This window comes from Oncorhynchus masou, chromosome 9 (genome assembly GCF_036934945.1).
Source record: "Oncorhynchus masou masou isolate Uvic2021 chromosome 9, UVic_Omas_1.1, whole genome shotgun sequence".
NCBI classification, from domain to species: Eukaryota; Metazoa; Chordata; class Actinopteri; order Salmoniformes; family Salmonidae; genus Oncorhynchus; species Oncorhynchus masou.
This window is the reverse complement of record NC_088220.1, coordinates 71184233-71200395: the sequence shown is the minus strand read 5'-3', so window position 1 is coordinate 71200395 and position 16163 is coordinate 71184233. Positions and strand designations below refer to the sequence as shown.

Sequence of the window (16163 nt, the reverse complement as noted above, 5' to 3'; positions counted from 1 at the left end):
TTTGAGAAACCAAGGCTGTTGAGTCTGCCAATAAGAATGTCGTGATTGACAGAGTCGAAAGCCTTGGCCAGGTCGATGAATACGGCTGCACAGTAATGTCTCTTATTGATGGCGGTTATGATGTCGTTTAGAACCTTGAGCGTGGCTGAGGTGCACCCATGACCAGCTCTGAAACCAGATTGCATAACGAAGAAGGTATGGTGGAATTCGAAATGGTCAGTAATCTGTTTGTTAACTTGGCTTTTGAAGACCTTATAAAGACAGGGTAGGATAGATATAGGTCTGTAGCAGTGGTGGGTCTAGAGTGTCACTCCCTTTGAAGAGGGGGATGACCGTGGCAGCTTTCCAATCTTTGGGAATCTCAGACGATACGAAAGAGAGGTTGAACAGGCTAGTAAATGGGTTTGCAACAATTTCGGCAGATCATTTTAGAAAGAGAGGGTCCAGATTGTCTAGCCTGGCCGATTTGTAGGGGTCCAGATTTTGCAGCTCTTTCAGAACATCAGCTATCTGGATTTGGGTAACTGAGAAATGGTGGGGGCTTTGGCGGGTTGCTGTGGAGGGTGCCGGGCAGTTGACCGGGGTAGGGGTAGCCATGTGGAAAGCATGGCCAGCCGTAGAGAAATGCTTATTGAAATTCTCAATTATAGTGGATTTATCGGTGGTGACAGGGTTTCCTAGCCCCAGAGCAGTGGGCAGCTGTGAGGAGTTGCTCTTATTCTCCATGGACTTTACACTGTCCCATAACCTTTTTGAGTTAGTACTACAGGATGCAAATTTCTGTTTGAAAAAGCTTGCCTTAGCTTTTCTAACTGCCTGTGTATATTTGTTCCTAACTTCCCTGAAAAGTTGCATATCAAGGGGGCTATTCGATGCTAATGCAGAACGCAGAATGAATATATGCATATTATTATTAGTTTTGGATAGAAAACACTAAGAAGTTTCTTAAAATGTTTTAGTGATGTCTGTGAGTATAAAATAACTCATATGGCAGGCGAAAACCTGAGAAAAATCCAACCAGGAAGTGTGATATCTGAGATTTGTAGTTTTCAAAGCTTGGCCTACCGAATACACAGTGTCTATGGAGTCAAGTTGCACTTCCTACGGCTTCCACTAGATGTCAACCGTCTTTAGAAACATGTTTCAGGCTTTCGATATAAAGGAGGGGCTCATGAGACCTGTTTGAGTCAGTGGTCTGGCAGAGTGTCTCAGGCTCGTGACGCGCACTCCCGACAGAGTTAGCACTTGTTCCAGTGCGTTTCTTCAGACATAGGAATTCTCCGGTTGGAAGCTTATTGATGTTTTATGTTAAAAACATCCTAAAGATTGATTCCATACATCGTTTGACTTGATTCTACGACCTGTAACGGATGAAGATGGATTACTGGGCTGAACACGCTAACAACAAGTGGCTATTTGGACATAAATTATAGACTTTATGGAACTTTCAAAAACAAATCAGTCATTTATTGTCAAACTGGGATTCCTGGGAGTGTCTTCTGATGAAGATCATCAAAGGCAAGTGAATATTTAAATTGTTATTTCTAACTTCTGTTGACTCCAAAATGGCAGATATTTCTCTGGCTGGATTGGGCTCTGAGCGCCGTTGTCAGATTATGCTTTTTCCGTAAAGTTTTTTTTAAATCTGACACAGCGGTTGCATTAAGGAACAGTCTATCTTTAATTCTGTGAATAACACTTGTATCTTTTATTAATGTTTATTATGAGTATTTCTGCAAAATCACAGGATGTTTTGGAATCAAAACATTACCGCACGTAATGTGCCAATGTAAACTTAGATTTTTGGATATAAATATGCACATTATCGAATAAAACATACATGTATTGTGTAACATGATGTCCTATGAAGATCATCAAAGGTTAGTGATTCATTTGATCTATATTTCTGCTTTTTGTGACTCCTATCTCTGGCTGGAAAAATGGCTGTGTGGTTTTTTTCGACTTGGAGGTGATCTAACATAATCATATGTTGTGCTTTCGCTGTAAAGCATTTTTGAAATTGGACACGATGGGTAGCTTAACAAGAAGTTAATCATTCATTTGCTGTATTGGACTTGTTAATGTGTGAAAGTTACATATTTCTAAAAATATTTTTGAATTTCCCGCACTGCCTTTTCAGCGGAATGTTGTCAAGGGGTTAGTGGAACACATGCCCTAGAAAGGTTAACTCGGAACTGTGAAAACTTGACTCCAGTGAGTTCAAGACAACTGGGAATTCTGGGAAATACGTTTTGAACGGCCCATGTTCTGAATTGTGTCGCTGTACATTTCAAAAGTGCTAAACAAATAGTTACATTGACTACGTCCGTCCTCGCTCGCTCATTCAGGTCTTAATCAAAATTACGGATTGCCTCTTATCCGCTTGTCGGTAGAAACCACATTTGTCAGTAGAAACCACATTTGTTTAAGCAAGTCAGCCATGGCAGTAAATGAGGCTGAATGATCTATTTTGCTGCCAGACAAGGCTCCACTGATAGCCAGGTGTAGCAGTGGTAAGATGTTAGGCTGCTGTTGGGACAGCTTTATGTAGGCCCTAACAGTTTGTGGCAGTGGTTGTCTACTATCCAATAGAGCACCACAGTGGCAGTATCATAATACCCATTAAACCTGGTGGTCAAACAGGGAAATCGTTTTTCCACCATTCATTTTTCCCATAAGGGCTGTGTTTCATGTAGGGTTACCATGGTGTGACGTTTTGATAACCATGCAAATCTCTCTTGGGCAAGGTGACTTTTATCAATATATTTGGATGTATTTATTCTCAGATTTGAACATTAGACATCATGCAAAACTACAAATTCCTGCAAGCTCCTGCACGTCATCACTACCTGACACCTTTGCTAACAGGTATTGTGTCAATTTAAAACTTGCACAAGACAGTTCACAGAATTGTCCATTTAAAGAAATGTTGACCATTTATGCATTACTACATTTAGCTAACATTAGATAGTTAATCCAGAGAGTTTTATCTTTGCCTTGATTCGTCAGTCTCGTCCAGATCATCATTGAATTTACAGCTCTTTATGTTAGCCACATTAGCAGCTAATTAGCATTTCATTTTTGGGGAGTAAATACAGGCAAATATATTGATAAAAGGCCCCTTGTCCTAGATAGATTTACATGGTTCTAAAAAAAGTCACGCCAGGGTAACCCTACATAAAACACAGCCCTTATTTTACATATTTCTAAAATCCCCTATGGGAAAATGAATGGTGGAAAAACAATTGCAACCATTTCCCTGTTTGACCGCTAGGTTTTATGGGTATTATGACTCATACTGTTGTACTCCATGAAGCCTATGCCCTCGCAATTGTCAGTGAGTATTTCCTCTCCATATCTCAAAGCCATATCAAATAACTTGGTTTTAAAATAGTTGCTATTGAGCTGAATAATGAGAATTGACAAAGGGACGAAGCTTACAAAGCTGTGTTTTTCCAGCAATTTCATTTTGAAATTGTATACGATCAGAACATATTTTTCTCTCAAAAGCATGGGGGGAGAGGAGAGTGGCTTGCTCATCATAGCAGCAGGCCCCAGCGAGGCCACAGGCCCAGCAGCAGGCAGACACTTTCATTACAGGAATCATGAGGATAACCCATCTCACTGTTTGACCAAATCAAGGTTTTAGCCTCTGAAATGGTTTTGAGTGAGGTGATAATGAAGAATGTGCTATTTCTACATTAACAGGCTCCTATCTGTTGTTTACCATCTATGATCCTGGCTGTCTACCTGATGACAGAGTCAGAGCAAGTCTCTTTGTTGATGCCGCATTTGTTGACCTTGAATGTGAGTTTGCGTGACCTCGGCACAGCCTATCAGAAAACCGGGCCGTAGCCCATTAATAAGCCAAAGGCTATTTATAGATTAGTATAACAAAGAAATTGCACAAAAAATCTTTCCAAAACAATCTTAACAGGCCCATGGGCAGCCGGCCATGGCACCTTTTTTATTGTTTCCTTTCTATTTAAAAAATATATTTGGTGTCAATTTCAACCAGCCCACCAACCCAAAAATGGTCCAGTACATCTGACATTTGCCAGAATTGCCAGATTACAAATCTGCCCTGCTCTCTCGCTTTCTCCCTTCCTCTCTCTCAGCTTCCCTTTTTCTTCTTTCTCCCTTCATCCCTCTTTCCCTCTCTGTCCATCCTAGTGATTTGTGGCAGACAGACAGACCTGGTAGTTATTAAACAGAGCTCTGCAGGTATAACACTCTCCTGGTGGGCAGGCTGGAGAGCACAGAGAAACAGAGGGGAAACAAAGGTGTTTTATTTGTCTTGTTTGCATGGTTTCTATGTCCCTTAGCCCCAGCGGGTAGCTGTTCAAATTCAGGCTGTGGGGCCCCGGGCATGTGTGTATGTGTGCATGTGTGGGCGTTGCATGTGTGTGTGTTTGAGGGTGAGGGGGTTAAACCTCTTGACGGTCCCCCTTTTCGTTTGCATAAGTGATTAGGCTCTAATCAAAAGCGAAGCATCAATTCCCTTCCCCCTTAAAGGAGAGTCAGGTAAATGGAGGAGAGGAGCGAGGGATGAGGCAGCTTTATTACACAGCCATGGCACAGGAAGTGCTCTAAGAGGCTGTGACCTTGGCATTCACCGTCAGCGCCGCCGCATCCTTCAGCTCTCATCAGCAGCAGAGACGTCAGATGCCAGAAATGGGGGGTGACAATAACAACTAGACGCTAGGCTGCTGTGAAAGCGAGAGGAGAGAGAGTCTCTATAGACAGAGACGTCGTGATATTCACCAGGCCCATTTGAACCAGTAGTGAAATACGTTATTGCCACATCATGGAATAGCACTAAAATGGCTGTTTTCCTAGAACTGTGACAGTCAAAGGGGGAATGGAGAAATAAAATACAAAAAGGCATGCAGCACGAACTGTAAACACTGTTGTCTCAACATCCTTATTGTTGTTTTAGCAATGTGCACACATATTTACAATAACCATAACGCAGCAAACATTCTACCAAAGAACCAGATGTTCCATGCCAAAATGAGACACACTATAATGGAGACGTGTGAGATAAAAATAGGCCTTGGTAAAATGACATCACGCGCGCACACACACACACCTCCATTTGACCTCCTCTGAAGCGTTGTCCCCTCTGAGGATTGCGGGCAGTGCTTCTCCTCTCCTTTCAACAGTCCATTTTTAACCTCCCAAGCAGAGTGAGCTTTATGCTAAACCCCCAACGCTACAAGGAGGGAAAAAAGGCTTTTCACCTTACATGTCCAACACCAAGGTCGTTTGGCACTACAGTATCTGAAAATCACAGGGAGAAAAAAAGGGCCACATTGTGCCTGGTGCTGAAGCAAGATCATTTTACAGAGTGCGCCAGGGGATTAAAGGAAGGCAGTAAAGTTAACCTTGGAGCAATCAGACCTCCTCTCTACCTTCAACTAGTGCCAACATGGAAGCAGGGCTGGGGCTGGCAAACGTAACACAGTGCCTGTTTACTAGCCAAGCCAAGGCCTGGACTGACGACAGATAGCACTAGATCTGCTGGGGTCCGTCCACACAGGAAACAGCTAGAGGCTTTGTTCTTGCTTTTTGTCTTTTCATTTGATTTTTAATCTGTGTGAGGAGGTGGAGGAGAAGCAAGGAGGGGAGGAGGAGGAGGGAGGAAGAGGAGGAAGAATTGTCTACGTCATCACCATGGAAGGCATGTGCATGGCCTGTATGGATTAGAGAAAGCTAACTTGGCATTTCATCCTCTCATTCATGTAATGAAAACTCAAATTCAAGGCATACAGTATGACATGTGTACAGGTTCCGATGTGTACACAGTAGAGAATTGCCTGGAGGAATTATATGTTTTAATGGTGGTGTCATACATTCAGTTTGAGTAAAATAAAATGTTACTGTTCAAATTATTAATATTTATTTGAAAATATATTTTGTGTGGGGTTGGGGAAACTAACTCACTATACTTTAAAATGACTAAAACCAAAGGGAAAATGTGCAGTAATGATAATGGACCTAAATTCATACAGTTTGACTGTCCAGCTGCTAAGAATCACTGAAATGAAAGACAGTCAAAGATCATTGAACATTCCCAAAAAGATAGATTTATTTTTGCAAATTTTGACGCAGACTAAATATAAGTGCAGCCCTCTGGACCTGGTCTAAATATAAGACATTGTCAGTGCAGCCCCCCAGACCTGGTCTAAATATAAGACATTGTCAGTGCAGCCCTCCAGACCTGGTCTAAATATAAGACATTGTCAGTGCAGCCCCCCAGACCTGGTCTAAATATAAGACATTGTCAGTGCAGCCCCCAGACCTGGTCTAAATATAAGACATTGTCATTGCAGCCCTCCAGACCTGGTCTAAATATAAGACATTGTCAGTGCAGCCCTCCAGACCTGGTCTAAATATAAGACATTGTCAGTGCAGCCCCCAGACCTGGTCTAAATATAAGACATTGTCAGTGCAGCCCTCCAGACCTGGTCTAAATATAAGACATTGTCAGTGCAGCCCCCAGACCTGGTCTAAATATAAGACATTGTCAGTGCAGCCCTCCAGACCTGGTCTAAATATAAGACATTGTCAGTGCAGCCCTCCAGACCTGGTCTAAATATAAGACATTGTCAGTGCAGCCCTCCAGACCTGGTCTAAATATAAGACAGTGTCAGTGCAGCCCCCAGACCTGGTCTAAATATAAGACATTGTCAGTGCAGCCCTCCAGACCTGGTCTAAATATAAGACATTGTCAGTGCAGCCCTCCAGACCTGGTCTAAATATAAGACAGTGTCAGTGCAGCCCCCAGACCTGGTCTAAATATAAGACATTGTCAGTGCAGCCCTCCAGACCTGGTCTAAATATAAGACATTGTCAGTGCAGCCCTCCAGACCTGGTCTAAATATAAGACATTGTCAGTGCAGCCCTCCAGACCTGGTCTAAATATAAGACATTGTCAGTGCAGCCCTCCAGACCTGGTCTAAATATAAGACATTGTCAGTGCAGCCCTCCAGACCTGGTCTAAATATAAGACATTGTCAGTGCAGCCCTCCAGACCTGGTCTAAATATATGACATTGTCAGTGCAGCCCTCCGGACCTGGTCTAAATATAAGACATTGTCAGTGCAGCCCTCCAGACCTGGTCTAAATATAAGACATTGTCAGTGCAGCCCTCCAGACCTGGTCTAAATATAAGACATTGTCAGTGCAGCCCTCCAGACCTGGTCTAAATATATGACATTGTCAGTGCAGCCCTCCAGACCCGGTCTAAATATAAGACATTGTCAGTGCAGCCCTCCAGACCTGGTCTAAATATAAGACATTGTCAGTGCAGCCCTCCAGACCTGGTCTAAATATAAGACATTGTCAGTGCAGCCCTCCAGACCTGTTCTAAATATAAGACATTGTCAGTGCAGCCCTCCAGACCTGGTCTAAATATAAGACATTGTCAGTGCAGCCCTCCAGACCTGGTCTAAATATAAGACATTGTCAGTGCAGCCCTCCAGACCTGGTCTAAATATAAGACATTGTCAGTGCAGCCCTCCAGACCTGGTCTAAATATAAGACATTGTCAGTGCAGCCCTCCAGACCTGGTCTAAATATAAGACAGTGTCAGTGCAGCCCTCCAGACCTGGTCTAAATATATGACATTGTCAGTGCAGCCCTCCAGACCTGGTCTAAATATAAGACATTGTCAGTGCAGCCCTCCAGACCTGGTCTAAATATATGACATTGTCAGTGCAGCCCTCCAGACCTGGTCTAAATATAAGACATTGTCAGTGCAGCCCTCCAGACCTGGTCTAAATATAAGACATTGTCAGTGCAGCCCTCCAGACCTGGTCTAAATATAAGACATTGTCAGTGCAGCCCTCCAGACCTGGTCTAAATATAAGACATTGTCAGTGCAGCCCTCCAGACCTGGTCTAAATATAAGACATTGTCAGTGCAGCCCTCCAGACCTGGTCTAAATATAAGACATTGTCAGTGCAGCCCTCCAGACCTGGTCTAAATATAAGACAGTGTCAGTGCAGCCCTCCAGACCTGGTCTAAATATAAGACATTGTCAGTGCAGCCCTCCAGACCTGGTCGAAATATAAGACATTGTCAGTGCAGCCCTCCAGACCTGGTCTAAATATAAGACGTTGTCAGTGCAGCCCTCCAGACCTGGTCTAAATATAAGACATTGTCAGTGCAGCCCTCCAGACCTGGTCTAAATATAAGACATTGTCAGTGCAGCCCTCCAGACCTGGTCTAAATATAAGACATTGTCAGTGCAGCCCTCCAGACCTGGTCTAAATATAAGACATTGTCAGTGCAGCCCTCCAGACCTGGTCTAAATATAAGACAGTGTCAGTGCAGCCCTCCAGACCTGGTCTAAATATAAGACATTGTCAGTGCAGCCCTCCAGACCTGGTCTAAATATAAGACATTGTCAGTGCAGCCCTCCAGACCTGGTCTAAATATAAGACATTGTCAGTGCAGCCCTCCAGACCTGGTCTAAATATAAGACATTGTCAGTGCAGCCCTCCAGACCTGGTCTAAATATAAGACATTGTCAGTGCAGCCCTCCAGACCTGGTCTAAATATAAGACATTGTCAGTGCAGCCCTCCAGACCTGGTCTAAATATAAGACATTGTCAGTGCAGCCCTCCAGACCTGGTCTAAATATAAGACATTGTCAGTGCAGCCCTCCAGACCTGGTCTAAATATAAGACATTGTCAGTGCAACCCTCCGGACCTGGTCTAAATATAAGACATTGTCAGTGCAGCCCCCCAGACCTGGTCTAAATATAAGACATTGTCAGTGCAGCCCTCCAGACCTGGTTGAAGCCCGAGTGCATCCCCCAGGACACTCACGTTTGAATCCCTTTCCCCTGGTATAGTAACAGCACTGGATGCTTTCTCCAGTACCTCACCAATTTACACCCATTCATTATTCATTCCCTTTATTCATCTGTGTCGGTAATGTTCCTTCTGAATGTGGACGTTTGTTTGCGACTCCGTTTGATACATATTCACACTGCTGCTGGGGAGTACACCGAGATGCTCTGACTATAGAGACAACAAACCTGATGAAATACTGTACTGATGTTCTCCACTCCACACTCAACCCACGTTTGACACTGCTCACAGATGCAGTGGGTTCTTGTATCTTTGTATGAGCATGGGGCTAAGGCCCCAAGAACAACAGCCAGAGACGGCAAACAAAATGTAACATTTCAGACAATTGAAGTCAAATCACCAAAAAAAACAGCAAAGCCTCTACATTGTCATCATTAATAGAGTACACTGGTGTTTCATATCTAAATGAACATTACCTGACTCCTATTTGAAAGACACAGTAGGTTCTAAATATTAAATTGACCATCCACAAGAAAAACACATACTCACTGAAGCACTGCCATGTCCCCTCCTGTATATGTGTATATGAATTCCCCTCCTGTATACAGTATGTGTATATGAATGCCCCTCCTGTATATGTGTATATGAATGCCCCTCCTGTATATGTGTATATGAATACCCTCCTGTATATGTGTATATGAATGCCCCTCCTGTATATGTGTATATGAATGCCCCTCCTGTATATGTGTATATGAATGCCCCTCCTGTATAAGTGTATATGAATGCCCCTCCTGTATATGTGTATATGAATGCCCCTCCTGTATATGTGTATATTAATGCCCCTCCTGTATATGTGTATATTAATGCCCCTCCTGTATAAGTGTATATGAATCCCCCTCCTGTATAAGTGTATATGAATGCCCCTCCTGTATAAGTGTATATGAATGCCCCTCCTGTATATGTGTATATGAATGCCCCTCCTGTATATGTGTATATGAATGCCCCTACAGGATATGTGTATATGAATGCCCCTCCTGTATATGTATATATGAATGCCCCTCCTGTATATGTATATATGAATGCCCCTCCTGTATAAGTGTATATGAATGCTCCTCCTCTATAAGTGTATATGAATACCCTCCTGTATATGTGTATATGAATGCCCCTCCTGTATATGTGTATATGAATGCCCCTCCTGTATATGTGTATATGAATGCCCCTCCTGTATATGTGTATATGAATGCCCCTCCTGTATATGTGTATATGAATGCCCCTCCTGTATATGTGTATATGAATGCCCCTCCTGTATATGAATATCCCTCCCGAATATGAATCCCCCTCCTGTATATGAATGCCCCTCCTGTATATGTGTATTTGAATTCCCTGCGGGCTGGATAATCGTGGAGCATCTCGTCATGGCAGTCCCTAGCATGGTGACAGTCACTCTCTCCCTCTGGCAACATTCCAAGCTGGGTATACTGATGCCAGGTGGCAGAGAGAACACAGGTCACTCATAACATGTTGAAATAAGGCGTGAAATGAAGCTCTAACATTTTCCATTGTTGAGGTATTTAGAGGAGAGTGAATGGTGACATAATTGCATAATGTTACCTTAACAAATCACATTTGGAGGATTGGATTTTTCCACAGTATAATAACTGGCAGAGTGATGATGCGGTGAGTGAGAGTGGGTGCCAGGACGGAATTCATCCCTTACTGAAACCATTTGGGTTACAGAGAGTGACATGGCATTACAACATAACATAATCATCTTCAGGAACCCAACTGAGATCAGAGAGAGAACAGTGTGTGTGTGTGTGTGTGTGTGTGTGTGTGTGTGTGTGTGTGTGTGTGTGTGTGTGTGTGTGTGTGTGTGAGAGAGAGGCTGGGAGTGGGATGTGGGTTTGTGAGCCAACAGGGGGTCCATTACCTCACCCCAGCAGGCAGGCAGAGAAGCACACAGTGCCTAACAAGATGGAACTTACCAGGGAATTGGTAGCTGTAACTCGGGGCAAAACCAGTGTATCCACGGCCGTACGTTGCTACAATGTTTGGGTAACCTAGGAGAAGGGGGGACAATCAGGAGTTGTGTTAAACCATCTTGGCCTCCCTTCACTTTACACACACACACACACACACACACACACACACACACACACACACACACACACACACACACACACACACACACACACACACACACACACACACACACACACACACACACACACACACAGCCCTGCTGCTGGTGCTAGATTGCAGATGAGTCATGAGGCTCAGTTTGAGCTGATGAGCATCAGAAGTGTTCCAGTCTCAGCCTGTCATGCTCTCCAGCCTCCTCCTCCCCAGCCTGTCATGCTCTCCAGCCTCCTCCTCCCCAGCCTGTCATGCTCTCCAGCCTCCTCCTCCCCAGCCTGTCATGCTCTCCTGCCTCCTCCTCCCCAGCCTCTCATGCTCTCCAGCCTCCTCCTCCCCAGCCTGTCATGCTCTCCAGCCTCCTCCTCCCCAGCCTGTCATGCTCTCCAGCCTCCTCCTCCCCAGCCTGTCATGCTCTCCAGCCTCCTCCTCCCCAGCCTGTCATGCTCTCCTGCCTCCTCCTCCCCAGCCTGTCATGCTCTCCTGCCTCCTCCTCCCCAGCCTGCCATGCTCTCCTGCCTCCTCCTCCCCAGCCTGTCATGCTCTCCAGCCTCCTCCTCCCCAGCCTGTCATGCTCTCCTGCCTCCTCCTCCCCAGCCTGTCATGCTCTCCTGCCTCCTCCTCCCCAGCCTGTCATGCTCTCCCCAGCCTCCTCCTCCCCCCAGCCTGTCATGCTCTCCTGCCTCCTCCTCCCCAGCCTGTCATGCTCTCCTGCCTCCTCCTCCCCAGCCTGTCATGCTCTCCTGCCTCCTCCTCCCCAGCCTGTCATGCTCTCCAGCCTCCTCCTCCCCAGCCTGTCATGCTCTCCAGCCTCCTCCTCCCCAGCCTGTCATGCTCTCCAGCCTCCTCCTCCCCAGCCTGTCATGCTCTCCTGCCTCCTCCTCCCCAGCCTGTCATCCTGCTCTCCTGCCTCCTCCTCCCCAGCCTGTCATGCTCTCCAGCCTCCTCCTCCCCAGCCTGTCATGCTCTCCAGCCTCCTCCTCCCCAGCCTGTCATGCTCTCCAGCCTCCTCCTCCCCAGCCTGTCATGCTCTCCAGCCTCCTCCTCCCCAGCCTGTCATGCTCTCCAGCCTCCTCCTCCCCAGCCTGTCATGCTCTCCAGCCTCCTCCTCCCCAGCCTGTCATGCTCTCCAGCCTCCTCCTCCCCAGCCTGTCATGCTCTCCAGCCTCCTCCTCCCCAGCCTGTCATGCTCTCCTGCCTCCTCCTCCCCAGCCTGTCATGCTCTCCAGCCTCCTCCTCCCCAGCCTGTCATGCTCTCCAGCCTCCTCCTCCCCAGCCTGTCATGCTCTCCAGCCTCCTCCTCCCTAGCCTGTCATGCTCTCCAGCCTCCTCCTCCCTAGCCTGTCATGCTCTCCAGCCTCCTCCTTCCCAGCCTGTCATGTCACCTGTACACTGTCATTGATGGATAACCTTTCTATTAGAGCCCCGGCTAATCGATCATGAACGACACGGCGCTACAAGACAATGAGTGGATGAGATTTGTGCAAGGACATTATGGATTAGAGACTCTTTCTGATATGTGAGGCTACCTTGGTGCGCTGGGCGGGCCGTAATATCCGCTGAGATACCACAGAACAGAGGAAATATGTTGGTGTGATTGTAAAAAGTCACTCCAAAAGTGGCAAAAAAGAAAATGCTATTTGAGTCTGCTATTTGGGAATATACTTGGAATATGTTAAGTTGTGCCATATTTGCTGAGGCAGAAATTTTTAATGATGATAGTTCAGAAGTGCTCCTTTAGCTCCCAAAGTCTCCTATTTCATAGCTTCCGATAGAGCCGTGACTGTTTCAAGGGTGTGTGTGTGTGTGTGTGTGTGTGTGTGTGTGTGTGTGTGTGTGTGTGTGTGTGTGTGTGTGTGTGTGTGTGTGTGTGTGTGTGTGTGTGTGTTAAAAAAACACCACATCAGCAGTGTTTGCAATGTTGGATCCGTTGGAGCACATCCTGGTCACAGTGGAAGATAAGAGGGAAATAAAGTGGGATGGGACCCAACACACATGCTGCTCTTGTATGGTTGCCAGATTGGAGGCAGGAGCTGTCACAGTCCAACTGAGTCTCAATAGACACTTGAAGGCAGATGAGCTGTTGTTTAAATCCTGCTACAGTGCCCTATCTCTGCTCACAAACAACAGCAGTTTACTTGCACATTTTGTGCGTGTATGTGTGCATGTGTTTGTGTGTGAGAGAAACAGAGAGAGAGAGAAACAGAGAGAACAGAGAGAGAGAAACAGAGAGAGAGAAGGAAGTAAATGCAATATAGTGGTTCCTACTGGGTTCTGACACACTAGACTCGATAACATTTATAATCACACAGGTCATACAGCTCAAGCTGAGTGACCTCATTTCCTCCATCCAGACCTGGTTTCCTTCTCACTGGCCTAGAGAGATACTGGACTCTATGGAATTAGCACTTACTGATCACACTGAGCTTCTGACAACATGTGTATATATATACACATCTGTCTACATATTACACTGACATCGGTTCTACCTCAAACTGTGTGGACCAGGTTTGGTAGCCATACACTTAATGTGAGCTATTCATTTATTTGTGTGGATATTTAAAGATGTCTATGGAGCTTTTTTGACTAGCAACTGCAACTTAATTCTTACAAATGATGTGTCGTTTAACTGTGTGAGCAGGGCTAAATGAGCAGTTCTTTTAACTGTGGAATGCTATGCAATGTTAACAGACCGTAGCCTCTAAACTAACGTCAGTACTATGTCAGGACTAGGTCAGTACTACGTCAGGACTACGTCAGTACTACGTCAGGACAACGGCAGGACTACGTCAGTACTACGTCAGGACTACGTCAGGACTACGTCAGTACTACGTCAGTACTACGTCAGTACTACGTCAGGACTACGTCAGTACTACGTCAGGACTACGTCAGGACTACGTCAGTACTACGTCAGGACTACGTCAGGACTACGTCAGTACTACGTCAGGACTACGTCAGGACTACGTCAGTACTACGTCAGGACTACGTCAGGACTACGTCGGTACTACGTCAGGACTACGTCAGGACTACGTCAGTATCTATGCACTGTTTATTTCTCCTCTTAAAGAGGAGTAAATGCCAGAGGCTAAATATACATGACATGGGCTTTTCCTCTGACATGTGAAGAGGTTGCAGAGAAAGAGAATATGTGTGTTTGGTGGGGCTCTATTGACAGTGTGAGATTAACACAGAAGCAAGCCAGCACCTCGGGGTTGGAGTGTGTGTGTCTGTGTTGCTGGTAGCCATGCCTCGTCAGCAGAACAAACAACAGCCCAGCTATAGGGCTGTGGCGGTCATGAAATTTTGTCAGCCGGTAACTGTCGTGCAGCCTCAAGGTCTGTGCTCAACTCAGCCTATCAGTGCTGAATGTTGTCTGCAAGAACACACACAGACATTAACACAAAGATTTGCAGGCACTCATGCACACTCTCAGTCATATTCCAGACATACAGATGTACACATTAACACATACACTAATTCTGTCCTCCGTGGCTCTGCTGTCTGCAAACGTTAGGCTACAATGAATTATACAGCTACATGAATACACTAGAACACAGCTACACAGGTCTGCATAATGAAACACACACGCACACGCACACACACACACACACACACACACACACACACACACACACACACACACACACACACACACACACACACACACACCACCCGTTAAATGAACACATATTTACTCCTCAGGCATCACATCCTTGTTGTGCATATTGAAAAGCAACAATGATGAACTGGGAGACATAGGAACCTGTCTCACAGACATTTTTCCAGGTGGAAAAAACAATGTCTTTGCACAACAATAGAGTTTGGCTGATATGAGAGGAGTGTGTGTGTGTGTGTGTGTGTGTGTGTGTGTGTGTGTGTGTGTGTGTGTGTGTGTGTGTGTGCACTTCGCCCTGCCTAGCAGGTGAGAGGATCACAGTGTGCTTCTGCTTTCCTCCAGGAGGCGGAGCTAGGCTAGACAAAGACATCCAGACAAGAGGGGATGGAGACATGGAAACAGGGGGATCGAGGGGAGGGGGGTCTGGCTGTCGAGACGAGGCATGGCGGTGGCCAACAAGACCGTGCGTCTACACATGCACGCACACACACACACAGGAGATAGGAAGTGATTGGTCTGACATGTTTTCTGGCTCCTCTCCTCTGTCTCTCCCGTCTTCCTCTCGGTGTATACCTCAGTAAATAAAGGCTGGCCCCACTAGCTGCCGCAGAGCCTCAGGGCCTGTGTATTAATATGCATACTAATGCCCTTTTTTATGGCCCAACAGTTCAGATTCACTTTAAAATCAATTATGCATCTGGTGAAGCCACACTCTGTACAGGGCTTTAAATGTGTATTAATTTTAGCAAACATACATGCAGGCCCTAACACAATAAAGATAAATGGCTCGATTAGGTGTGGTAAACAAAGCGAACAGGGTGGGGGTTGGGGGAGGGGGGTGTTAATGAGATTTTGGCAAGTAAGGAATTAGGGTTCCTTAAATAATGAGCCTTGTTGATTTTTGTATGCAAATTAGCGAACGGAATGTTTCGCTGTCCTGCTTTTCCAATTTCATTTAGATAAGGAGTTTCAGTTCATACTCCCTCTCTCTCCATCCTCTCCTTCACTGCTTCTCACAATCTCTCCATCCTCTCCTTCACTGCTTCTCACACATCTCTTCTCCTCTCCCTCACTGCTTCTCACAATCTCTCCATCCTCTCCTTCACTGCTTCTCACACATCTCTCCATCGTCTCCTTCACTGCTTCTCACACATCTCTCCATCCTCTCCTTCACTGCTTCTCACACATCTCTTCTCCTCTCCTTCACTGCTTCTCACAATCTCTCCATCCTCTCCTTCACTGCTTCTCACAATCTCTCCATCCTCTCCTTCACTGCTTCTCACACATCTCTCCATCCTCTCCTTCACTGCTTCTCACACATCTCTCCATCCTCTCCTTCACTGCTTCTCACAATCTCTCCATCCTCTCCTTCACTGCTTCTCACAATCTCTCCATCCTCTCCTTCACTGCTTCTCACACATCTCTCCATCCTCTCCTTCACTGCTTCTCACACATCTCTCCATCCTCTCCATCACTGATTCTCACACATCTCTCCATCCTCTCCTTCACTGCTCCTCACACATCTCTCCATCCTCTCCTTCACTGCTTCTCACACATCTCTCCATCCTCTCCTTCGCTGCTTCTCACA

The 16163-nt window shown here is 45.8% G+C and overlaps 1 pseudogene; it reads right to left on the bottom strand.

Moving 5' to 3' along the window:
- Positions 1-16163, bottom strand: part of LOC135546574 (RNA-binding protein Musashi homolog 2-like) — a 380840-nt pseudogene that overhangs the window by 69925 nt on the left and 294752 nt on the right.